A 27,535-nucleotide genomic window follows, 5' to 3' on the forward strand; every position below is an offset into this window, starting at 1 on the left:
CCAGAGAGCAGTAATAGAAAAGAAAGAAAGAGAGAGGAAGCAGAGCCGGAGTGGCAGGTCTGAACAGACTCAAAACCACCCCCGTCTGATCGGGCCGAAAGCTCTGTCACCTCTCTCTCCTCCCCGTCACACGGACGGGGATTTCAACTGCACACAAGAAACTTGTGCTCCAGGAATATACACACTAACAAAACTAGGGTCACTAAACTGCTATTATGGCTTAAATATAAAGGTCAGAGAGCAGTGTTAATCCCCACTGCTCTCTGACCCCTATAGAAAGTCCCCCGGCAGGTTAAACCTATGTCAGCCTAACTATGGGCTGGTCCGGGCAACCTGAGCCAGCCCTAATTATAAACAAATATATCAAAGAGGAAGATCTTAAGTCTACCCTTAAAAGTGGAAACAGTGTCTGCCTCCCTAACCGAAACTGGAAGATGGTTCCATAGGAGAGGAGCGTGGTAGCTGAAGGCTCTGGTTCCTATCCTACATTTGGAAACTTTGGGAACCACAAGTAACCCTGCATTTTCAGAGCGCAGTGATCTTGAGGGTTGGTAAGGAGCTATGAGCTGTGACAGATAGGATGGAGCCTGACCATTTAGAGCTTTGTAAGGAGGAGGATTTTAAATTCAATCCTGGATTTTACAGGGAGCCAGTGCAAAGAAGCTAAAACAGGAGAAATATGGTCCCCTTTTCTTGGTTTCCATTAAAACACGAGCAGCAGCGTTCTGCACCAGCTAGAGCGACCTAAGTGATTTGTTGGGGCAACCGATAAATAGGGAATTACAGTAATCCAGCCTAGAGGTGACAAATGCATGTACTAATTTTTCAGCATCTGTTTGGGACAGGATATGTCTAATTTTTGCGATGTTACACAAGTGAAAGAACGCCGTCCTTGAAGTTTGTTTGATATGGGAGGCAAAAGATAAATCTTGATCAAATGAAACTCAGAGGTTCCTCACAGATGTGCTAGAGGCCAAGGTAATGCCATCCAGAGAAATTGCATTATTAGAAAGGGAGTTTCTGAGGTGTTTTGGCCCAAGAACAATAACTTCAGTTTTGTCTGAATTCAACATCAAGAAATTACGGCTCATCCAGGCTTTTACGTCCTTAAGACATGTTTGAAGTCTCGATAGCTCATCTGGTTTCATAGATAGATACATTTGTGTGTCATCAGCATAACATTAAAACTTTATCGTGTGTTTTTTTAATAATGTTGCCTAGAGGAACCATATATAAAGTAAATAGGATTGGTCCAAGCACAGAACCTTGTGGCGCTCCAAAGCAGACCTTAGTATGTGCGGAGGGTTGATCATTGATGTAAACAAATTGGGAACGATCTGATAAGTATAACTTAAACCAGGCTAGTGACGTTCCTTTAAGGCCAATTAAGTTTTCAAGTCTGTGCAGTAAGATTTGATGGTCAATGGTGTCAAATGTGGCACTGAGATCTAATAGGATTAAAACAGAGACCAGACCTGTGTCAGAAGCGATAAATAAGTCGTTATTAATTTTTACTAGTGCCGTCTCTGTACTATGATGAACTCTGAAAACTGACTGAAAGTCCTCGAATAAACTATTATCTTGGAGAAAGTCACAGAGTTGATGAGCAACCACTCTCTCAAGGATTTTAGAAAAAAAGGGGAGATTAGATATCGGTCTATAGTTAGCTAAAATCTCAGGATCAAGAGTGGGCTTCTTTATTAGAGGTTTAATGACAGCTACTTTAAAGGACTGAGGTACATAGCCTGTAAATAAAGACACATTGATTATATCTAATAAAGAATTGTCTAATAAGGGTAAAGCTTCCTTAAGTAGCCTAGTTGGGATGGGGTCTAGCAGGCATGTTGATGGCTTAGATGCAGAAATCAAAATAGAGAGTCTATGAAGGTCAATGGGGGAAAAAATGGTCCAAATAAATTCCAGGCCTTGCCGCAATACCCAAACTACTTGAGTCCGGGGTCAGGTCAGTTAAGGGCAAGAGGTGATGGATTTTATTTCTAATATTTATAATTTTATCATTAAAGAAATTCATAAAGTCATCACTGCTTAGGGCCAAAGGAATACAAGGCTCTGTGGAGCTTTGAGTCAGCCTGGCTACAGTGTTGAAAAGAAACCTGGGATTGTTTTTGTTTTCCTCAATTAATGATGAGTAATAGTTTGCTCTGGCATGGCGGAGGGCCTTCTTATACATTTTAAGACTATTCAGCCAGACTAAACGGGACTTTCTGAGGATGGTTGAACACCAATTTCTTTCAAATTTTTGCAATGTTTGTTTTGTTGCAACATATTACGGATTCACTGAATTTCCTAAAATAACTTTTGCATTTTGTCTCAATAGGAATAGTTTGCTGAAAAGATTCATTTAGCACAGACACTGAACCACAGGCCTTTGACCCAAACGCAGACTCAGACACAGCGAGGGAAATTAGCAATGTCCCTTAATAGTAAAACCAAGTCGGTACACAGGAGATCCAAAAAAACAAAACAAAACAAAACAAAAACATGCAGAAGTACAAAAAGCAGCAGGCAAAAAGCAGAGAAGTGATTGAAATCTCAAAGGATCACAAAACTTACACAACGGAGAGCCAGGATGCTGACAACAGACCACACCACAGACTGTACATCATTCATGATGTCATCAAAGTCTGTCTGTTGTTTTCATTTTGATAGAAAAATGACAGAAATCATAAACTGTGGCTGTGAAACTTTAATAGATACACAGTAAATCATTTTTGTTTTGTCTATTTATTCTGTTTACATTATCGCTAAAGCACTCACAAAATATTTTAAACGGTCTGCACAAAGAGTTTGACCTGCTGCTGACCAGAATGAAGATTTCTATGTCATGTTTTGAATGTAGCTTAGATTTGTAAATGGTTCTGCTGTTTGGTTAATGTTTGTCTTTTTCTTACAAAAAAAGTTTAATCTACAATCAACCATATGGTTTCTTCAACTTTTTCTCATGAGCAAAAATCAGCCTTTAAATATAAAATAAATGATGATTGGACTTTTTTGGTAGATAATTATTGATTTAGACCAATATGAAATGTTTTATTGTGATAACAGTTTTAACTAGTCCTGCCCTCTGGGCAAACGTCTCCCATGTGCAAGCAGAGAAATAAAGACATAAAGATTGTTTTTGTTTTATTCAAGTTTAGTAACAATGTGCAGAATCCCTGAAATCTATGTCAATTTATGTGCAGATTCAGAGAGCCACAGTGAGCATGTTCACTTCTGTCCAAAGACAATGGCACACTCCACACTTCACAGGCCTCTGTGGCTTTTTTCACTGTGAGTTATCACATTTTACAGCAAATGATTGAAAAAAATGGAACAAACTGAAGCATAAAGCAGTCTGAATAGAGTACAGTCACTCCTCAGTGTGTGAAAAAGCTCTCTTCACTGACGTGATTTTCTACTGTCATGGGACAGAGATTTTGATAGACGATGCAGACTTTGCAGATGCTTGATCGTACCAATTGTGAAGCTTTTGCCATTCTTGTGAAATGAAAAGGTGAATGTGAGAAAGAAAGGAGGATAAAAAGAAAGAGGGATGAACACAGTGAAAAGGAAGAGAGTAAATTATTCATTAAGCAGTTCTGACCAAGCAATCTGATTGGTCCACAAGACATTTAGAATGTGCTCAAATCTGCATGATAGCACACCTTCATCATCACTAAAAGAATTACTCCACTATTTCTTATGGCCGCTTTTGATGAAATCACATGATTTTTGTGCCATTTCAGGCAGGGGACAAGGAGCAAAGTAGAACAGTATCAATAAGCATCAATTTCACTAAATCAGAGGATGGAAATACACAGATGAATTCCAGCTGATCAAATGAAAAATAACATCTAACACAAAGACGACAATAAGCAGCATAAACCAGCATATTCTCAACAGGCACATTAAACACTGACAAAAAGTGACATTTCTATGTACGAACATGAAACAGCAAACTTCACTGCAAACTAAAAACTACTCAGTCCATCACTAAGCATGATGGGAAACATAGGCTAAGGGATTGGGACCGCAATGAAACGTCTTTGAAAGGCTAAATGCCATCATGAAGCAAAATATTTTTTTAGATAACAACATGATGTGAACTTTGGAAATGGTCCCTCTTTTTGTCATTGATGTTGGCTTTTGAAATTTAACTTAGCTTTTGTGTTATGGACGTTTGTCATCCTCCATCAGCTGTGCCGTGACACAGAGCTACTAGCTTAAAAATACAGGTAAAGTTCGCAGATGTAATAGCTAACTGTCTATATGGAAAAATTATTCTTTTTTTTCAGCAGATATCTTAGTCGTATGTAACCCGGGTGACAAATCTTGTTATCTCTCGCGATACTTCCGTCTATTTAATACTTCTGTCTATTTATCTCACGGGGTGGTCACATGAGCCAGCTGACCAATTGTTATGGTGACATCATACGGTCACGAGGGTCGGTGCGACCAACCGCGTCTGATTAGTATGCCGTGGTAGTTCAGCCTGGGTAGGAGCAGTGGGGAGGCTGCACACGCCACAAGCTACAGGTCTGTACAAACGCGATTTCGGTATTTTACGCACTTGAATAACAGTTGGCATTACATGGGGCATTTGTCTTAACTTGTAGGAGTTCCCTACCGCGCTTATACCCGTGACGAATGAGTGTGTGAAGCACAAACTGGACCGGGTGAGTCAATTGTTTGTTATATGCTAACGTTAGCTTAGCCGATGCCATTCAGTCTAATGACGCGGTTAGCTTGGTTTGATTGACTGACAATGTGCCTGGTTTTCTTAAAATGTAACACACATATGATGGAATGATGAATGAATGTCACGGAAATATATATTGCTGTTATAAGAGTTTTTAAACCTGTTAAGCAATTGGTTAAGCACTGATTATTATTGATTGATTTGATACTGCATGATACTGCATTTGATAGAGCATGTCTACCAGACAGTTTTACATGCATTTATGACTTGTTATTATGATGATCGACTATTGTGAAGCAAACTGTAGTACAGCTAGTACTGTGGGTAAGGTATATGTGCACATTAGAGTTTCTATTTTAACAATGTACATTGTAACTGATGTGAGCTGTGGCCCTGTTCTCAGGACCCGGGTTTAAGATGACGATGGCGAGCTAGTGGAACAGGCCTAGAGCCTAATGATCGGTGCATCGTTGAGCATCATCCTCCTCCTGCCGGACCGGTAGGGGCTCCTTGTAGCCGAGATAAAAACTCTCACTCGACTTGCCTTGGTCCATTGCTCACCCCCCACAACCACATTTTCCCATGAACTCTCTCTCTCAACAATACTCCTCAAACCAAGACGTGGGTTTTTGAATGAACTATGGGTGGGCTCGAGGGTTAGGACTATGTAGTGTTCCTGTGAGCACGGGATCCCAGAGACTGAACTTGTTGAGTCTTACATGTTATTGTCATTTGGTTTTGGGTTTTGTTATTGTGCATAGGAGCTATGTGTACATGAGAATGATTGAAAACTATCTTACCTTGGGTGGCCATTCGTACGCACTGTATATAATTGCACTTTTATATTTGCATGTCATTGTTATTCTCTCACAATATATGGTACCATTCACCAGCAAGTCAAGTCTCCTGTCTACTCTCTCCCTGAGCGAACTCTAAACTTCTGATTTCTAGCCTACTCCAACTCGGTCCTGTGTTACACAACCTACAGTGTAATAATACTACCAATTGGTAAACAAACAGTATTATTTAGTCGTGGCATTTTGACACAGTTGCTACACGTAACAAGACTGAGCAGCTGAACATTTCTGCGTTTCTATCTGGTGTATTTGTTTAGTTTGGGAAACCCCACAAACTGTAGAGAGCATCGGCACAAGATGGCCAGCAGACTCGACAGGGACTATAAAAAACGAGTCTGCAGATCGTTACTAAGGTTCCACCTGATTGCTGGAGTAGTAAACTAGGTTTCATTACATTTAGGATTCTACTGATGTGACTGTTTTACAGTTATTAGCCAGACTCTGTGTATTTCCATGGAAACAAAGATTACAGTCACAAAAATTGTGTTTTATTTTGTTTTTATTCGGAATTTGTATACTTTGTAGTTGTATAATTACATATTATACCCAAGGGTGTTCTTTAACATCATTTCAGAACCTCAGTGATGCTTGCTTAACACTTTACTATCACTGTTACGCTCAAATGACGTTAAAGCACACCCTTGAGTGTTATTGCTTAAGTATACTTCACTGTTCCTGTCTGACAACTTGATTTAACTAAAGAAAATCTAGGAAAAAGATTTCCTTGAAAGATGTAGTAAATATATCCATTCATCTGAATTAATGTTTATTATATATATGTTTTTGCAACTGAAAAAAGGTCAAGTTTAATTGACTCAATCTTTGTAAGTTTTAGCAACTTCAGTAAACGAAGTTTACTGTGCTATATATCTGTATTCTGCTGGCTAACAAAGAGGATTTTGCCAATGATGAAAATCGGCAAAATCCTCTTTGTCATGAGCAAGTTAAGTCAGACTGACCTTGTTTACTGAAGTTAGTAACACTTAGAGAGAACAAGATCATTTCACTTTTCATTTTTAACTTGCAGAAACTTCACAAACTCAAAGTAACAGCTAACTTTCAAGTAAAAGTAATTATATATAGTGAATTTAAAGTGAGATTTATAGATACGTTAACTTTCCTTTTTCAAGGCAATCGGTTCCAAACATTTTTTTTTTGATCAACTTGTCAGATTTTACAGTGAGTCAGCTTATGATTTCATTCGTTAAATCCTTAGACTAAAGAAAATAACAGGTGCTCTTCAAAGACAGGTGAAAGTAGATGAATAAGAGAAAAAAAAACATGGCAGTCTGAACAGCTGATTGTACGTTAAAAATACTTCATTATTTATGGATTACCAACATTTATGATGTTGATGATAAATGGACTAACCAAAGGGGTGGGGGGGGCGTCAAATACTGCCACTTGTTCAGCATAGGATCCTGACGCCAGAAGTCAACATATGCAATTTGCACAATATGCCCCTGTATAGCATCGGCTGATAATGTGTGAATGGGTCCCACAAATAACCGACTTTCATGCTGGAGTCCGGAGTTTGCTTCTTGTGTGGATGTGAGTCTTTCTGCACCTTACCATGTGCCTCTTTTGCCTAAACCTAACCATCCTTGACTCTGGTGCTTAATCCTAACCATCGTGACAGTCTGCATTGGTTGCCATTTGCTGTTGTGTAAACATGAGGATCATGCTGCTTCATCCCACCACGTGTGTTGGCATCATCGTAACGACATCTCGGAGAGTAAACAGCTGATGCAGAAGTATACCAAAAATGTCATGAGTCGAAACTGAAGGTCACTGACAGAGCAACACCATGTGACAGTTGGGATGAGAATGTGTTGTGGTTTAGGCTGCCAGACAGCCAGATGGCACCTGACACATCAGCAGATGCAGGGTGTCACTTGAGAACACAGCCAGACGCAACCTGACGTGGCTACATGATGTGCCACAGAGTGGCATCAGGTTGAAACACTGTTTGTGATGATGTAATGTAAGGAGCATGAGGGCGCCTAAAGAGTGGGCAGAGCAGTAGAAGGATCCAACAAACCCTAGATCTTCATGCGGGAGTCCAGTGTTCACTTCACATCTGAATGTGATTTATTTTTTTTCTACACCTTACAATGTGCCTTCTTTGGCTAATCCTAACCGTCCGTGCCAACGTGTGTTTGTTGACATCCCAGTGTTAGTTGCCATGTCCTATTGTTGTCTAAACATGACCATGTGCAGCGTCATCCCACCATGTGCTTTTGTTGACATCATGGTAGCAGCATCCTGGAACTTAAAGAGCAGACACAGAAGGATACCTAAAATATAATAAATAGATGCAGAAGTCTACTGCAGAGCACTTACCTGTGACAACTTGGGATGAAAAAGTGTTGCTCAAACACACACACATACACACACACAAAAACTTTTCTTAAACCGCTCATTGCCTTCCTCCAATGTTTTTGAGAGAACTAATTTGCCCAGGTTTCAAAGGGTTATGGCCTGGAAAAGTAGTGGCTCTGAGGGTATTAAGCTCAACAGTTTCTCACTGGAGATGACGTTTGGCATTTCACCCCTCCCCTTGATGGCTTTCAGGGTATCTGGATCAGTGTGGTCAACAGTCTCGTGGTTTTGTGCCATGGAGTAAAGAGGGTCGGGGGTTCTGATGGTGTTTTTGTCTTCAGCCAGTCTCTCCTGCAGCCAGCATTCTGTGTGGCTAAAAGTAACTCAGTTTTCCATAAAGACCTCTAATCCACCTGATGGTAAATGTGAGCCCCGTGATACAAACAATATATAATACTCTCTCTCTCACACACACACACACGAACACACACACACACACACACACACACACACACAGCAACAATACATTTATAGCTCTGTGTCTGAGATGTAATTAATTCAAGAACCAATAGCGGCGGATATGAACACACCTGCCCTCTTTCGTTGTCATTCTGTATTCATGGCAGCAGCTTCACAGTATCACACAGATTTCAGCTGCTAAAGAGCAGAGCTGCTGTTTACAGTTTCTACCATATATTCCCCCTGCTCTTTACTTATTCATCACACCAAAGAAAAGCAAGTTTCCTCAGTTGGATACATGCTCAACAGCAGTTTTTTCTTGTCCTGGGTTAACACTGATCATACGGGTGTGATTTAACTGCTAAAAATCCTTAAAGAGAATTACAGCCTTGCAAGTGACAACAAGTATTTAAAATAAAACAGATGAGCCATCATTAAAGAAATCATCATTAGAATAAATTGTGTATACGAGCATGAAGCCAAAAGCCACCTTCCACGCCCACCCGGAGCACGGCTGGACGGCATCATATGAGAATACACTTTTTTTTAAGATTATTTTTTGGGCTTTTATTGTCTTTAATTGATCATGAAAGGGGTAGAGAGAGAGAGAGGGGGAGACATGCGGCAAAGGGCCGAGGCCGGACACAAACCAGCGGCCGCTGCGGCGAGGACACAGCCTCTGCACATGGGGAGCCGCTCTATCCACTGAGCCACCAGGCGCCCCGAGAATACACTTTCGTTGGGTGGGAGGGTGTGTGAGACGAGGTGGATGGGTCCAGTGCTTAAAGAAGGAGGTCCCAGAACAAAAAAAAGGGGGATGTTCCGGCAAGGAACAAGCAGCTAAATGACATATGTCTATCTGTACCTCCATCCTGTTTCAGTACTACGGACAGCGCTGCACCAACACTCCTGAGTGTCAATAATCAACCCAGATGCAGCAGAGACCAACAAAAGGAACTCTTTCCTACTTTCAGGCTTATTTGTCTAAAACAGCTGTTAAAACATGCACAGAGCCCTCTGCCTCCTCTCCCCTGCTGGTTTCTACATTCCCGTGTCTCAGACAGCTCTGTGTCCTTTTGCGACCATCGCACCACGGTCTCCACACTGTTGATCCGCCAAAATGACTTTGGCCTGCAAGTGTCCGACTGACCAGTTACTTGGAACAAATTCAACAAACCCTTCAAATCATATCAGCTCACATGAGGTGCACAAATCTCCCAAACTCTGCACTCTGCGTGACCTGAAAGTGCCATCTCTCTCTCTCTCTGTAATATGATTTAAAATGCATCTAAATTAGGCAAACAAGGGATTTTTGTGTCTGTGAAGGTTCTTAGTCATCCAGGTCATGGTAGACTGAGGTTTCTCTAAAGTGGCATCTGGACTTGTCCTAGTCCTGACCTGAAGAATTGGCTCTCCTGTGTTGCGCCATGCGTTTATGGAAGGGTTGTTTGGTTTCTCCAATGTACAGATCCTTGCATTCTTTGTTGCATTTTTGGCGTAGACCACACTACTCTGTTTGTGCCTGGGCATCCTGTCTTTGGGATGAAACAGTTTCTGTTTTAAGGTGTTGGAGGGCTTGAAGTAAACCGGGATGTTGTGTTTATGGAAGATACTCCTTAGTCTGGAGTTCGCTTTTTGTGTGTGTGTGTGTGTGTGTTTTTTCTCCGACACCTTTCCTATGTGCCTCATTTGCCTAAACCTAACCATTGTGGCGGGCCACACTGTTGTGTAACCATAAGGATCATGCTGCTTCATCCCACCATGTGCATTTGGCTTACCATAACATCACCATAACTTCATCTCGGAGTGTAAACAGCTGACGCACAAGGATACGTTAAACGTCATGAGTAGACACTGAAGGTCACTGACAGTGTGGCACCATGTGATGAATTGGGATGAGAACATGTTGGTACGTGACCATGGATATAAAGGGTCCTTTGGAGTGTCCAAAATGCATTGTTTTGGAAACGTCTAGAAAAAGTCTTAGAAAAACATGTTAAATAGTAATGGTTCTATTGTGTTTTCCAGCTAAATCCCATGTATGTGCATATACTTTAAATCGTTTAGAAACAACTTTCAGTGTATTTCAGGTATGCTTTGGATGCGCATTTTGGGGCAATTTTAAAGCAGCAGTAAGAGATTACCCCATGACAAAGACATACATGAGGCCTACATGTAGATGAAAAACAGTCCCACCATTGGAATCAAATGTTAAGATCAGGCAGAAATGACAGATGCTGCTCATTCTGCTGTAGATCTGACTTCCCGATAAGTATGCTCAACAGATCTGAAAGCCTTCTTGTCCATAAATGAGACTCTATCTGTCTGTGTCTATTAAGCTGTGAGTCATCCACGGCACTCACAAGACAAGTCGGTGATTGCAGTCAAGGCCATGAAGAGAGGCTCCAAGCTGCATCTTATTTATTCACAGCAGCAGCATGAAGGTGTAAGAGATCTGACAGGCTGGGAACAACTCTCATATGCGTGAATTATATTCTAATTTCGCTGCCACCACTTGCCTTGATTATATCTCCTCTTACTGCAGAGGCGGAATTAAACTCCATCAGCTGGAGAGCGCTGATGCAATCTGAGTGGAATGACATGTCAGTGTGCTCGCCACCGTATCCACCGCTCTCTCTATTGATCTTGGCATTTCTGATCTGCAGGACAAATTGATATGATTAAAACATGATGTAGCTTTGACACTAACACTTAAGTGGTACATGAGGCTGGCATGCAGTGGCACATTGTTCAGTGAGTGTGTGGCATGCAACGCCTCCAGACAGAGCTTTAATTTAGTCATTTCAGTTCATTTTGAGGTGTTGGTAGCAGGCACATGACCGCTGCAGGGGATGAAACTATGAACTGATTATATTTGGAAGTGACCAGACATGTTATCAGTGTGTCCTAAAACTGAGAAGAACAGCTTTAGAAAGATGCTGATTTAACTGTGCGACCATTTTGGAGATAGTTTGCAGTGCTGTTGAACTGCGTTGTGTCACACTTGTTTTGTCCAGCCAATTTCCAGCAATGCAAGTAGGCAACACCTTGTCATTATGAATTCATAAAATTGCCCAACTTCATGCTTTTGGCATAAGAACATTACGGGTGGCGTCACTTGAGAATGCAGCTGGATGGAACCTGTAGCTTGCACATGACGTGCCAAAACGGCGTCAGGTTGAAACGCTGCCAGTAACAATATGACATAACAGCCTGTTCCAAATAATAATAATAATGTAATACCAAACTCATCAAATCATGCCACTCTGTGTGTTACACTAAAAGCCACCTTCCACGTCCACATGCAACACACACGGACTGCATCAGATGACAACATGGTCAGACAGATCTGGTGGCATTGTTATTGTATGCTGATGAATGTCCAAAAGGGAGCAGGTGCATCCACATGCAACTTGCACGGATGCCGTCACTTGAGAACACAGCAGGACAAAACCGGAAATACGTTGTCATACGCTGACAGCCAGATGGCAGAGGGCTCGTCCACATGCAGCACGCTTGGGCGGCGTCATTTGACAACACAGCCGGAAAAAATCCATTGCGTGTGCCTGAAATGCTTAAGGACAGCTTCAGGAAATAATGCTGCCGGTAACCATGTAACATAAGGAGCGTCTGTACAGTTTTAGGGTGGGCAAGTGGGAGGGAAGGTGGATGAGTCCCACAAACAATTGACTTTAGTGCAGGAGTTTGGAGCTCTTTTCGTGTGTGTGTGTGTGTGTGTGTGTGTGTGTGTGTTTTTAACATTTTACCATTTACTTCTTTTTCCTAAACTTCACCATCTGTGATTTTGTTGCCTAATAATTCCAACCATCATGACAGTCCGCACTGTTGTGTGAACATAGGGATCATGCTGCTTGGTCAGTATCTTGGGGCGTAAACAGCTGACGCAGAAGGAAGCCTAAAATGTCATAAGTGGACAGCAAGATCATGGATAGAAGGAGCATGAGTGTGCACACACAGGGTTCTTCCAACCAGGACAAAATATCACAGATTCATGTGCGCCTGTGACACCTTGCTGTATGTGCTGTGGCTGATACTGTGTTTGTACTATGTTTGGACTGTGTACTGTTCTATGACAGTTTGTGACCACACTGCAAAAAAAGTTTCCTGCTGGTAACTAAAAATATTCATTTTCTTTAATTTACATTAATTTAATGCCACAATCAGACCACAGTCCCCAGGTGTTAAACATGAAGATGCATATTTTAGCAGAATTTGACATGGATATTCATACTCACCAGATTCTGACCCTACTTTCAACAATGATGAACCCAAAAGGGCTTTGTTTCAGTAATCCATGACATATTACTGGAACACAACAAGCAGCTTACTGTGCTGAGCCCTCAGAAGGCCCATGCTGTGAAGCTCTTCATGCTGCATTACAGAAACACATACTACAGACCCCCCACTGCTGCTGGAATCATCTCAATATCATGGATATTTCACAAGGCTATGCTATGCCAGGCAGGGACAAATAGTGTCAGGCAAGAACATAGGTGAGATGCATTAAATCAAAGAAATTTGCTGCAGAACATAATGAAGATGTAAAAATGTGAGTGAAACTGCAGTTTTCATCTTTACAACTTTATTAGGAATAAATAATCTTGCAGAGCTCTTTGCTTGGCTGGCAATTTTTTTTTTTTTGTACCAATTGATCACCAGAACAACCCAAAGCAGATGGTAGGAGTAAGGTTTTTTCGTTTTCTTTTTTAGGTAACAAATGTGTACATCAAAGAAAATTTGATATTGTTGAATTATATTGTACTAATTACTGATTTTATTATATTGTATATTATATGGCATTTAATACTTATAATCATTTAAAATATAAACTTGCCATATGTAACTTACTATTCCTGATTTATGTCACTGATCTTTCTGTTGTGTCTTCCAAATGACTTCCAATACTTTTTGCTGATGATACCAGTCTGATTTTGACTCATAAAGATTTCGATTAGCTAATGAATGAAGCTAATTCTGGTATAAATTCATTTTTGGAATGGTTCCAAACAAATAAGTTAACATTAAATAATATTAAAAAAAAGTCAAATTTTTATTGTGTTTACAGGTAAAAAATAAAAGCCCAAACAGATGTGGGGCGGGGCTTTTAATAAGTGGGAATGAGATAATCCAGGTTTCATCTACTAAATTTCCTGGAGTCTTGTCCTGGAAAAAACACATTCTACAAGTTAACAATAAAGTTATGATTTAGTATTTTGTACCCTACAGTCTAATTATGTGCACATGCACACATGCATGTACGCACACAGACTCACACATGCACACACACTTACAATTTGTCTTGATCTTTTTGTTGTTTATTGCTGATCCCATTGTATAATGCTTGTATTAAAGTTTTGTCATTTATTGTATTACCCTCAGTGAGGCATTTCTATAAGCCCATTTGGGTCTCTAACCTCTCCAGCACCTGTTTTCTGATATTGTTTTAGTGGTGCAAATAAATAAATGAAATGAATACAATGAATACAAATACAAATTTAGGCAGCTTTTTATTCATTTATGCACATTAGATGTAATTCATGGCTTCAATTTCAGATAAACGTTTCCAGGTTTTGGTGAATTTGCACACGAGTGTATGGACAGGGCCACAACACACCCTTTATCTCAGCTGGTAGGAGAACACAGGCAACAACTTGGGTTAAACATTACGGTGGCAGAAGATATAGGTAATGTCTGATAACATAATGTCATTATGAGACTGCAGTATGGGCTGTTTTCGGTTATAACTAATAGCTTGCAGATATTGGGAAGGGTTCGATGCAACACGTTAATATCAATGCACATGTATTTAGGTGCAGCTTAGTACTGAGCTAAAGGTCTTCCCTTTCCACTGGGGACCCTTTATTATCACCTGAAGGCAGGAGGTATCTGTTCCATATGCAGTCTCTAACTGGAGTGATGTTGCACACTATTGAACCACTATTACCACTAGTTACATTTTGTGCAATCAGCATCAGAATTATAAAATAAGCACAAACTCCATGTGCTTACATGCACAACAAATTTGAGATTAAATAATTAACATGAAATGAGAGATCAGAATGTTGGTTTTACTTGCTAGTGTATGATTCACAGTTTTAGAACATAGCACTATTTGTTTCAGTCTCTACTATTTTTAAGTCTGCAAAAGTATTCAAACTGATTAACAAAGTGTATTAATGTCAGTATATTAAGTAGTACTTAATATTTGTGTCCAATACCCCTTGCAACTTTACTGCTCTAAAGAGATACCACTACAGGTCAGTAAGAAATCTAAAAATATAAAGAAGACAGTTTGCTGTTACTGTGTTGTGTTTCTGCTTTGATGTGCCTTCCATCTGCTTCGCTTGGTAGTCCTCCTGTGTATTACTCTTGTAATCGCACTAATTATTTGAAAGTTTATCTCACGTAGCCCTGGAGATTTCTGAATTATTTGGATGATCGTTGTTGATCATTAGAAATGTATTTCACTCCTCTGCACTGCATGCATTTGTAGATTACCTCTTGGAGAAGCAGCTTTGGAAAAATAGGTAAAGAAAACACATCACTTTGGTAAGTGGGTATAGAGGATGGCTTTCTTTTCAAATAGTTTTGGATATCTGTGACATAAAACATGTAAAAGAAAGAGAAAACCATATTCAGCCCCAAAGTTTAATTAGAGTCATAGTAAGCAGCACAAATCAAGACAGGACCCAAATGCAGATGACAGGACAGGCAGGTAGATGCAAAACAAATCTGCTATTTACAAGGGTGGACCAAAGTGATAAGACAGAGGCAGGCCAGGGTCTTGGCTGAGGGGAACGGCTTGGCAGAGGAAATCCAGGAATGAGAGCTGGTTGGCGGGCTTGGCACACTGGTGAGGCGAGTAAGCAGACTGGTGTTCTTGGAGATAAGGAGAACAGGTGTGAGTCACAAGCATGCAGACAGGCAAACAAACTGACCAGCAGCAGGCAGAAAGGCAAGCTAAAGTGTTTGACGAGCTGGCACGCAGCAAACCGCGATGGCACAACAATCCAGTAAGGACTGGCAGTAGGTGCAGTGTGCTTGAAATGGAGTGGAGATGGCTTGATTGGCAGACGGGTGTGGTGATTACAGATGACGAGCAGGTGCACATTGAACGAGACTGAGACAACAAGCGGGCTGGACCAGGAGGTCAACAACAGTAAGGATGATCGTCTTACCTTCCGCGGCAAGAAGACCAGAGATAAAATTTGAGAGCTGAGACCAGAGGCAATGAAGCATTGCTAGAGGTTGCAGCAGACTGGCACTGAGCTTGGTAAAAGGCCTACTTGAGGCACAAGCATGACAAGCAGAAACACATGACTTGTCCTTGGCCACAACCATCCCCAGTGTTCATGTTACAACAGGATGAAAGGACAGGTGAGATAAATGATCCCACTGAAGAACACACAACCTAATGGCATCAGGGACAAACAAGCGCTTTGAGTCAGCTATGTGGCCTTCACTTCCCCCTCAATCTCCCAAGTGATGGTTGAAACACATAAGGACAGGACTATGGTGTAAGGGAAGGAAGTGGACACACACTTACACAGAAGGACAAGGCATGCGTGTCAAATCATCACTGGCAACATACCAAACCCCAAATTGATCCCCACGGCTGTGCCGTCAGTGTTTTAGTGTGTGTGAGTGGTAGTTGGCACCTTGTGTGGTAGCCTCGGCCTCCTGTGTATGAATGTGTGTGCTACTGGCTGAATGTGGCATTTAAAGTCCTTGAGCCCTTGCAGCGTTGTTCAGGGGGCATGGGAGTTTACCCATCCAGTGACTTATATTTTGTGAACTTGGGGAACACTTGTGACCATGTCTCCTGTCTGGTCCTGATATAACCAAAGTAAGAGCTGTGTCTGCACTCGGCACAAAGTCAAGCATGTTCTTGATAGGTGTTTGCTTCCCACAGGGTTGTCCCTTGTCACTGATTCTGTTGTGATATTCATGGACAAGATCCAAAGGCACAGCTGGGGGAGGATAGTGCCCAGTTTTGGGACCCCAGAATTGCATCTCTGCTGTTTGCAGACGATGTGGTTCTAATAGCATCATTGCAAATCTGATCTTCAGCCCACACTGGAGCAATTTACAGGGGATGAATTACTCCCGCTGGGTATGGACAGTGTTACTGACCCAGGCATATGGACAGAGTTAGTGTCCCAGGCAAAAGAGTTTAAGTATCTGAGGGTCTTGATCACAAGGGAGGGTAAATTGGAGCATGAAATGGACAGGTAAATTGATGTGGCATCAGCAGTAATTTTTTGTTTTTTGTAAAAGCCTATTGTGGTTAAGACGTAGCTGAGCCAGAAGGCAAAGCTTTCAATTTACCAGCTAATTTACAATACATTCCAACCCTAACTTCAGCTCGATGGTGACCGCAAGAATGACACTGTGGAGACACGCAGCCAAAATGAGTTTCCTTCGGAGATTGCTGTGATAACCCTTAGAGACGGTGGAGTGAGGAGCTTAGACATCAGGAAAGAGCTCAGAGTAGAGCAACTGTTCCTTCATGTCAAAAGAAGCCTGTTGAGGTGGTTTGAACATCTGATCCGGAGACTTTCTTTTCACCTTCTTTTGACACATTCACCTTGAAGAGACTCTGTGGTAGACCCAAAGTATGCTGGAGAGATAATTTGTCCCATCTGGCATGGGAACATTTTGGGATTCTGGAGGAGCAGGAAAATGTGCCGGTCTTAATCTTTCTGAAATATCAGCCCTTGCAAACACTGCATTTAATTCTAATGGAGATCCCCAATTTTATTACAATAGTAAAATTATTGGATTGAATTTTGGGAAATGAATGGAAAACAACAAAATGTCCCCAGCCCCAAAGCTAAGTGGATGGATGGATGGATGGATCGACAGATAGATGAAGGGACAGACGGACTGGTGGATGGATGTAGACTGACAATACGTCAGTGTATTGCAGGGTGAAGTAGCCCTTTAATAGCCCCGAGTGTTTCCCTCCACACTCTAATTTCTAATAACAGTCTACACCAGTGTTTCAATCACTGCTTTTTAATTTGCTTCCCAGATTTGCCAATCCATTCTGCCACAGACAATAATATATCCCCCTCTCAGTCTCTAATAGTCAGTGCCAGTGGAAACGATCTGACGAGACAATTAGAGAGAGAGCGCAGACCGGTTTCAGTCGTGTGTCGTTGTGCAGGATTAGTAATGAGGAAAGTGGCAGGACGATAATTTGACAGGGGATAAACTTTGAGCCACTCAGCTCCTCTCCTCGGCTCTCCGTGACAGTTTTGTTAAGTTCCAGTAATTAATTTGTCATTGTTTATTTGTGAAACTAAAGGGCCAATCCTATTCAGCAATCCACTCAGCACACGCATGAGTGTTGGAAATGTTATTACAGTAGAACCTCATTCATCTGAACCCTAAGAGGATGAAGGTCAATTGGAAATTTCAGTGCATTTTCTCCATTGGCTGGAGATGCAGATGGAGACTTTCAGCTATAAACAATGCTGACAGAAGTGATTTTCACAAACCACTCAGTCACAGTGCTAATTATGTGTTATATATTTTCAGCAGCACGGTGGTGTCGTGGTTAGCACTGCCGCCTTACAGCATGAGGGTCCCCAGTTCAATCCTGGGTTGGAACGTTGGTTGGTCCGTGGTCCCTTCTGTGCAGAGTTTGCATGTTCTCTGCATGCCTGCGTGGGTTCTTTCCAGGTTCTGCAGCTTCCTCTCACATTCCAAAGACATGCAGTTCAGGTTAATTGGTGACTCTAAATTGCCCTTAGGTGTGACTGTGAGTGTGAAAGGTTGTCTGTTTATATGTGTTGGCCCTGCGATAGACTGGTGACCTGTCCAGGGTGCACCCCACCCCGCGCCCAATGACAGCTGAGTTCTGAGGTTGCTTCCCATGTGGTTTTGTGCGTGTGTGTTTTTTATCTCTACACTTTACCATGTGCCTCTTTTGCCTAAAGCTAACCATCCATTACTTTGTTTTCTAATCCCAACCACTGTGATGGTCCATGCTGCTGTGTGAACACTGGGACCATGCAGCTTCTTCATCCCACCACACGCGCAGTTTGTTGACATCACCGTAATGGCCAGCGTGCTCCCACCACGTGCAGTTGTTGGTATCACTGTAACAGCATCCCAAAGCATAAACAGCTGCACAAGGCTACCTAAAATGTCACAAGTAAACACAGAAGGTCACTGACAGAGCGACACCTAGTGAAGAGTTTGGATTGAGAACTTTTTGCCCAAACAGGTTAGGTTGCTTCTTGTAATGTATTGGAGTCCCCACTTTTCCATATAATAGAAAACCTATTGTTAGGAATAAACTTTTACACTTAAGTAGGTATTATCCTGCATGTTGAAAGAAAGGCCTAAGGGGATTCCAGCAATTTGGAGAACAAGCCATGAATATGTGTAACTGTTTTTAGACAGAGGATATTGTGGTCATGTTGTCAAGAACATATTGGATAAAGTAAAAAAAAAAAAAAACAAAGACAGAAACATTTTATTGCCACCTTAACCTCAACCTAAGAGGGACTCAAAAATTGTATGTGCTGCTATTTTTTCCCTGTTACCCAGTGATACTATGAGTGTCAAAATACACTGGCATATAACCTACAAGGTTGTAATATTGCAGGCTACGATGGTAGATGTTTGCTTCCCATTTGAATATGATGTCTTTTTCTACACTTAACATGTGCCTCTTAGTCCTAAACCTACTGATGCTGCAGTGCTGTTGTTGCCAAAACACAACCACGTGTCACGTTATCCCACAATGTGCATTCACTGACATCAGCAGCATCCCAGAGCATAAATAACAAATGTAGTAGTATACCTAACCCGTAATATGTAGAGACGAAAATCCACTGACAAAACTGAAACAGGTGACAACTTGGGAAGAGAACATGTTGCTATATCCTGTACATATGGACAATTGACTATAAAGCTGACTTTGTGTTAAGTGAGCAATAAACTCAGCCTCCACCATGTTTGGTCTTTGCTGTTATCTGTTTTTGTTGCTAGCTTTTGATTGTTTTGTTTTAATACATTTTATTTTGTTGTTGTTATTTTATTTATTTTTTGGAACGGAAAGACTGAAATAAAGAAAATTTACACCAAAGTACACCAACATTTCCAATTCCCCGCAAAAGTTCTTGTGGACAAAGTCTTATAGAAGTTGCTTTCATACTGCAAGCTTTTGTTCTTTTGACTTGTTCAAACTGTCTTTTGTTTCATTTGAATCTCTCAATCCTCTTACGAAATACATAAAGTTAAACACGATACTCACAAACACACAAACAGACAAACATTTAAGGTGGCATATCTCTGATTATACTTCATGATAATAAGTACACAAATAAGAAAGTGCTATCAAGCAAGCTATGAGCTATCAGCCAGAGCCAAATAAATCAGAGGCAGAATACATCAGTACAACAAATGAGCAAAAAGAAGTGTAAAGCACAGCTACCAACCAAGGAGTCCACATGCTGAAATCCAAACTGGCTCAAAAAATGCAAAACAGACAATAATGTAAAGAAACCTAATCTGAAACACTGAGAAAGTCAGATGGATGTCAATGAAAGCTGAAATAGCCTGCAGGCAGTCGACCCAGCGGGAAAAATGTCCCAGGTCTGTAGTCTCTCTACACGGACATCAGGAGGGGAAAAAAAGGGTGATAAAAAGTTCACCACTCTTTCAGTGCTGTTTTTTTTTTAAATTAATTTTAATTTAATTACAGATTCTGGGCACTCCTGGAATTAGTATTCATTTTCATCACAGGATGTGTAAGAAGAATGGCTCTGGGAGACAATTAGTTCCAACATGCAAAGTTTTAATTAGTTGACTCAGGCCTTAGCCCAGTAATGCTCCTTCAAGCCCAATCGCAGTGTTGACTGCTTTCTCTGCATGAGTGAGGCTGTGAGGGTTAGACTGATATCTTCAGGTGCTAAGATATCTGGGTGATACTGGGTGATATCATATCAGCCAGTCCTCACACAACTCTGGTATGAAGCTCTAAATGGTAATATGGCTGGTATTTTGTTGGAATGTAACATAATAAAGAGAGATTCCCTTTTTTAACCCCTAGAGCCCACTTTAATATACACTTTACTTTACGTGTATTGCTCTGTGCACAAAAAATGCTTTTCAAAATCAAGCTTTAAAAAATTGCTCACTAATATGAATTTTTACTTTCACTGACTTCATTTTTAACCATCAGTCCAAATCATAAATATCAAATATTCATTAATTTTCAGAATTTTAACCCTTTAAATGTCTTTTTTTCCCCCATGACACCACTATGTTATAGGCGAAAAAAACTTTATTTTTTTTTTTTATCATACTATATGTAAAGTCTTTTATTTTATTTCATTTTATTTTAGTTCTTTTTATCACAGTCTGGGACATTTCAATGATTTGCAGTAACATTGATTGATCATTGATTCTCCTTATGCTAAATATGGTGAAAATGACATAATTATGTGGAAAATAGTAAGAATGAGAAATTCCAATGCAAAAGCTCAGAATGACACCCAGAAATAATACATGCGTAATGCATGTTTTCATGCTTTGATGGCTGTGGGATCAAAAATTGCAGTTTGAATGGGTTTCAATTGAGCATTTTTTTGCACTTAACAATGTGAATGTATTTTTCTTTTCACACAGTATGTTTTAGAATTATTGTTGGAGCCATAGGCATTTCTAGCCCGTTTTGGGCTCAAGCACCCCCAAATTGAATCAAAGCACTCCCAAGATTTTTTTTAACCCATATACAGTACATGATTGAAACGTATCATTTTAACAACAAAAATTCAGCAGCACCCCCCTTGACTCGAAAATGGTTTGATCCACCCCATCCCCCTCACCTTTTCCTTTCTCCTGCTCTGAGCGCAGCACTCAATATGCACAGAGCGATGCACTTTCAGTGTGTGTGAGATCCCGTGGAAGTACCTGGCTGAAACCAGGATATGTGACACATTTCTTTACTTCTACCTTTCAATAATAACACATTATTATCATCACCACCAGTTCTCATGTTTGGTGCACTGAATCGTAGATCACTGTTTATGTTGTTACTGTAATACTCAATGTATGAAGCAACGTAGAAAAAAGGTAACGGGATCTCAGAGACTGCTCTGGACACATCTTCACAGAGACATGGTTAAACCCCTAACATCCTGGATAAAGGTATTACACTGGATGAACTGATCTTGTGGGAGACATTTGGACACAAGACTCTGATGCAAATTTAAAAAATGTACTGCAGGAATTGAATGATGCCATCAGCAGCAACATGACAGAAGAACCAGATGGAATCTTCAAAGTAGCTGCTGATTTTAATCAACTCCCTCAACTCCAAAGATGTAGCAGGATCAAGGACAAAAGTAATTTCATTTTTTAAACTTGGTTTGAAAAATGACCAATAAATCTACTTTCTACCTTCTATACAAAGGTTAATAGATTCAACTGATGTGTTTGTTATTCACATTTCCCTTATTTTTATTTGATAAAGGGCTTTGGAATTTAAAATTGCATCATTGGCCCATGTACTTATTTTAACCAAAAACATTATGGTTTTCCTCCATGCAGGCGGTAGTCAATTCTATTCTCAGGATATCTCAACAACTCCAAAGCACTTCCTTCAAACATCCACAAACATTTCCTAACCCTAAGCATAATGCCTTTCTAACATAAACTGAACCACATATGGACACAGGCTGCTAACTCCAAGCAAAGAAACGTAGCCTCTCACTTCAACCACTTTCCATCAACCTCTGTACAGTACAGTGAAGCTGTCCATATGTCCATCTGTCTATAAAAAGAATACAGCACTAGGAAGGCTCCTATGATTAAACAGAGAGAAAATGCTTGGCAAACCATAGTGGACGGATTGAATGTGTAAGTGGTGCATACGTTACTTTAGTAAGTAAGTAGTGAAACAGTCTGTGTTTTTAACTTTTACATGGACGGTCCTAGGATCGAGTCCAACATTTCTCAAAGTGGCCACGTATGAAATATTATACTTTCTTTTCCTGTTACTGTTAAAAACAGCAGGACTGAAGCGTTGAACTCATCATTCAAGGAGATACTCGTAATTATTACAAAGTATCAGTTGGACACTGTTAAAAGGTAGAAGTGGAGCAGTGGAGGAAATCAGTGTTCTGTGAAAATGCCATGAAGACTAGGCTAATAAGTAACTCTCACAAAGGTGACTGTCAAGGAGACGTTTTTATCCAAAGAAATGTGGGCCAATTCCACAGCACTCATCCACAATGCAAGAATATGTACTACAACTACATGTGCAAAAATCTGTATCTGCCTATCTACAATTAATGTTTAAATTGAACAAACATAACGGAACAAAAGAAGACCTAGCAACAAGTAAAGATTAAATACAAGAACATTTTGCAAGCTGTTAAGTGTCTTGATTTCAAGACCAAACACACTCTTCTGATGGAAGAGGTAAATGGTGCCTTTATTCAAATTTCCAGAATCTTCTACTACATATAAAAACATGCCACTTGCCAAAAACCTTAGTGCTATGCAAACCATCTGTGGGATGGTGAGGGCGTGGCTCTGTCCGGTGCTGAATTTTGTTACCCAACAGTCTACACAAGTATCTTAGCCGTACCTTTCTCATTGGAAAGCTCTTCTTACTACTAATGCTTCCATATCCATTATGTAATCCAAAAAAGGGCATGCCATTGTTATGGATGAAACACATGGGTGAATGCGACCTTATATAGGCATAGACAAGTACCATCATTCCTGACTTTATGGAAACCACCTTTGCTGCCTGGTTAGATATTTAGAAAAATATGTCTGCATTATGGAGTGTATAAGGAAATTTAGTGCTGCAGCTAATGTATTTTGCTTTCATGTGGATATCCCAGGTTTGCATCTTGCCAACGGTGCTTCCACCGAGAGCAGCTGCCATCTTTAGTTAAATGGTGACAATGGGCTCCACTACCAGATTATATTGTAGAAATCTCTTTTAAAGCAGGCTAATAAGATGAATGCATATACATAGGCCAAGAGGACCATAGAGTGATAAAATAACTTATTTTTTTCCCATAGGGGTGACAGCTGACAGAATAAATGTGGCACCAGGATTTAACAAGCCTGGCTGTTAGCCTGGTCGGGAGCAGGCTAGCTGCACAGAATAAATCTCCATGGTAACTTATGTGCCTCTGCTTTTGTGCAACCGAGTTACAGCTAAATTCAGCCTGGGAAACCAGGCTTAATCTGCTATCTAGGTTTTGTGCAATAGCCCTCTGGGCTGAAAGGTTTAAATACTTGTGAAAGGTGTGTAAACGCAGCACAGGAAAAGCAATGATGGTTCAGGTTTCAAAGGTTTAAAAATGTAATTTTTGGTTTGCCATGCAGCTAAACTAAAAGTAAAAACATAAATAAATGTAGCATAACTTGCATTCCAAGATTCATCAGAGCATTTCATTTCTGTGTCCACCTGCCTGTGAGCTGTTTATAAAATGATGCAGGGCAGGATTTAGACCAGTCTGGCCTGAGGGTGCAGTGAGAACCATTAGGGGATTGTAGTGTTACAATCAGCACATATTGTTTGCTTGTTGGTGCAGGCATGTGCATATTTGTTGTTTTTTACCATCTTCCCTTCTTAACTTTTTTTGCAACATGGCCTTCAGGAGAAACATTATTTTTATGTGTGTATATTTCAAGGAAACATCTTCTAAATGTAATGACAATGAAATTCAATGTGCCTGAACCAAGTACTACCATACACAGGCATTTATTTAATGTCTCCACTGCAATTCAAAAGTTTTTACAGAGATAGTAAACTATTAGTCACTTTATGCCCACCTACCCAGACTTTAAATTAACATTTCTAACTACAAACTCAACTATCATGACTTTTTTTGCTCATTAAATGTGCCCCGATCAGCCAGTCCAACATGTTCTCATCCCAAGTTGTCACATCCTGCTGCTTTGACAGTGGACTCCTGCATGTACATATTGCACTCTACGTATCCTTCTGCATCTGCTGTTGACGGTGCAGCATGGCGCTACCATGATGTCAACAAATATACATGGTGGGATGAAGCTGCATGTGGTTATGGCCAAAAAAAAAAAAAAAAAAGGATCTGGCAACCAATAGCGGGACATCAACAAATGCACATGCTGGCACAGATGGTTAGAATTAGGGGAAGGAGGTACATTCAGATGCGAGGCGATCACATCCACATGACTTCCACATGATAGTCCAGGGGTTTGTTTGTTCCATCCCCCGCCCCTCCCGCCCTCTCAATGGGGACCTTCATGCTACGGTATATCATGTGGACACGACAGGTCCCATACGGATGCGTTCTCAAGTGACGCCAAACATTTGCGTATCATGCTGATGTGAAAAATGTACTTTTGGCATCGCAAAGGCAATGGTATTTGACAGCTTTGAAATAAAACATGCATGGTCATTTATGATTTATGAAGAACTTCAATTATGAGGTTATAGAGTATTGTAATTGCAAAGGCTTTTGACCAAAAGCCAACTGTCTTTATATCATTGCATTATATACTTTATTATTGAAGTTATGAGTCTCGCCCTGTATGATAAAAGATCTTTAAAAACATGAAATGTCCAAATATATTCATCTTAATGTGTCCTCATACGTTATGAGACAAGCTACAAATTAGCACCCCACGAATGACGTTATGGCCTTAACATAATGTTATGGAGATTAAGTTTAGGCAAGTAAAGTTACTGTGGGTAGGTTTAGGGAAAAGAAACATAGTGAGGATGTACCATAAAATGATTCAGCCCCTTCTACAATTGAACTTGTCAAATATGTCTGCTCTATCAGTGCTCTCTGTGTCAGAGTATGACGCCAAAAGCTACATTCCTCATCCACCTGGAATGTTGCTAAATGGTGTCAGCTGAGAACATGGCCGGACAGAAGTGATGGCATTGTTATTATACACCAAGAGACAGCCGGATGGCACCAGGTGTGTCGACAAGGTACACACGATTGGCGTCACTTGAGAATGTGGCTGAACAGAACCTGTTGCTGCGTCATCCCACCATGTGTATATGTTGACATTACGGTAACAGCATCCCGGAGTGTAAACAGCTAACATAGAAGGATACCTAAAACAGCAAAAGTAGACGCAGAAGGTCAAAGTTTAAAAGTAGACACGGAGGGTGACAGAGGGGCACCATGTGACAAGTTGGGGTGAGAACATTTTGAAGGATTCACAGTTCATTCCAAGTTCACACCGTTTTGAACACCAGTCTTCTGGGGGAAATTTCTGTGTTTTGTGACCAATTCACGAACCCACACTGCCTCTTTACAAGGCCACTTCCTTCTTTACTCCATCAGCGCATTGGTCACGTGATTGCAACCCCCTAAGATATGTGCTTCATGCATGAACATGTCTCATCAGTGCGTTGGACATGTTCACATTTTGGTTCATTTCTTTTTTTAAGGGAAACGTACAAGTGCTTCTCAAAAGTTGGCCTGTTGGACCAAAGTATCTACTTGTCACTACATTTTAATTATGTCTGTCTTAATGCAAGGGGTGCGTGTGCATTTATATGTAAAGCAGCTGTCTGGCCTTTCCTGCCTGCTGTCAGAGAGGTATCGTAATCACTAAAAGTTGGTGTGATTACTGGAGGCAAGGGCACTGACAACTGTGCTGTCTTAGGCAGAATTACAGCAGGGCTATCAATAACAGTTAGAGGCCAGCAGGCACAGGAGTCACCACAAACACAAGTCACTTTTACAAAGTTACAGCCTGGATACACTGATATCACACACCCTGCACTTGGACTGCTACGAGTTGGAATGATACTGATTTCAGCCGTTCAAGTTATAGGTAAACAACAGTGTCACAGTCTGCTGTGACTCTGTTTGTAAAGTGTGATTCACATGATCATGGTTTCCCTCAATGCAGTACTCAACCAAACTGCAGCTGCTAATGGGGATTTCATGAGTTTTGCAAATACTTAATCATAAAGTGAAGTACTGCACTATATAAGACTTTGATCTGATGCTGGTGCCATCTGAAAAGTCGCCAAATGACCAAAACAGTCAAGTCTTATTGAAAGAGGTAAAAGACAGCTAACAGCTTACTGTTAGTACCATAAAGGCCCTGACACACCAAGCCAACTGCCAGCTATTGGTCAAAGTTGAGACGTTGGTGAGTTGGTCCTCATCGCTGTGGTGTGTCCCACTCCTTGTCGATCCGAATCTTTATTGTTGCCTTGCTGATTCAACATGTTGAATCTGTGACAGCAGCCATGAGGCCTGTCTGTGAATAAAATCACTCTGATTTGCTGTATAGCTCAGCCAACCTGCTCTCATTCTGAACTCGTCAAATGATGCTGCTCTGTAAATGCTTTTGGCATATGAGTGTGATGCCAAAAGCCATTTTCTGCCTCCACATGCAAAGCGCATGGATGCATTAGATAATAACAGGTTTGGACAGAACCAGTGGCATTGCTCTCATACACTGACAGACAGCCTGATGGCAGCGACTGCGTCACTTGCCAATGTGGCTGGACTATCCTGGTTGCGCGCACCCGAAGGACAGCGTCAGGTAAAAACGCAGCTGGTAACCACGTAATATAACGAGTGCGAGTGCACTTATAGGGCAGGTGGGGAGATGGATGGGTCAAACAAACAACCAACAACTAAAAAATCATAAACAAGGAGCTAAAGTCAAAAGGAAGTGAGGGTGAAACAAAGTTTTTTATATAAGGTAAGACAGTTTTCACTCTTATGGTTTCCCTTTTTGAATGATGAAAACAGATGACTGTCATCTGCTGGTAAAGAGGGGTATTTCCTCTGATGCTGGTGCAGAACACATGTTCTAATTGGCCATTAGTTTTATGTGTTAATGTATTGTTCTCTGATGTTGTCTTGGTGTGTTTGGTCCTTTAGTTTAATGTTGGTCAGTCTCAAGAACAAGATATATTTTGATTGTTTGTGGAAACAGTTTTACTTCTCAGGAGCATGATTACAGTCATGTGCAATTATGCTCCTGCAATTATGCAATCATTGCTTTGTGCATGAATGATGATAACCTCAGGGAGGAGTTTCAGGAGTGCTATTTTTTCCTCTTTTGGCATGAAGAAATTTTTTTTTTAACATTTCCACACAGGTGGACAGCATACATCTGAGTGTTCATCTGAGGAAATATGTAGCGAATTAAATAATAGTTGCTG

Source organism: Plectropomus leopardus, chromosome 14 (genome assembly GCF_026936395.1).
Source record: "Plectropomus leopardus strain MGB_pleo_1.0 chromosome 14, ASM2693639v1, whole genome shotgun sequence".
Taxonomy (NCBI): domain Eukaryota; kingdom Metazoa; phylum Chordata; class Actinopteri; order Perciformes; family Serranidae; genus Plectropomus; species Plectropomus leopardus.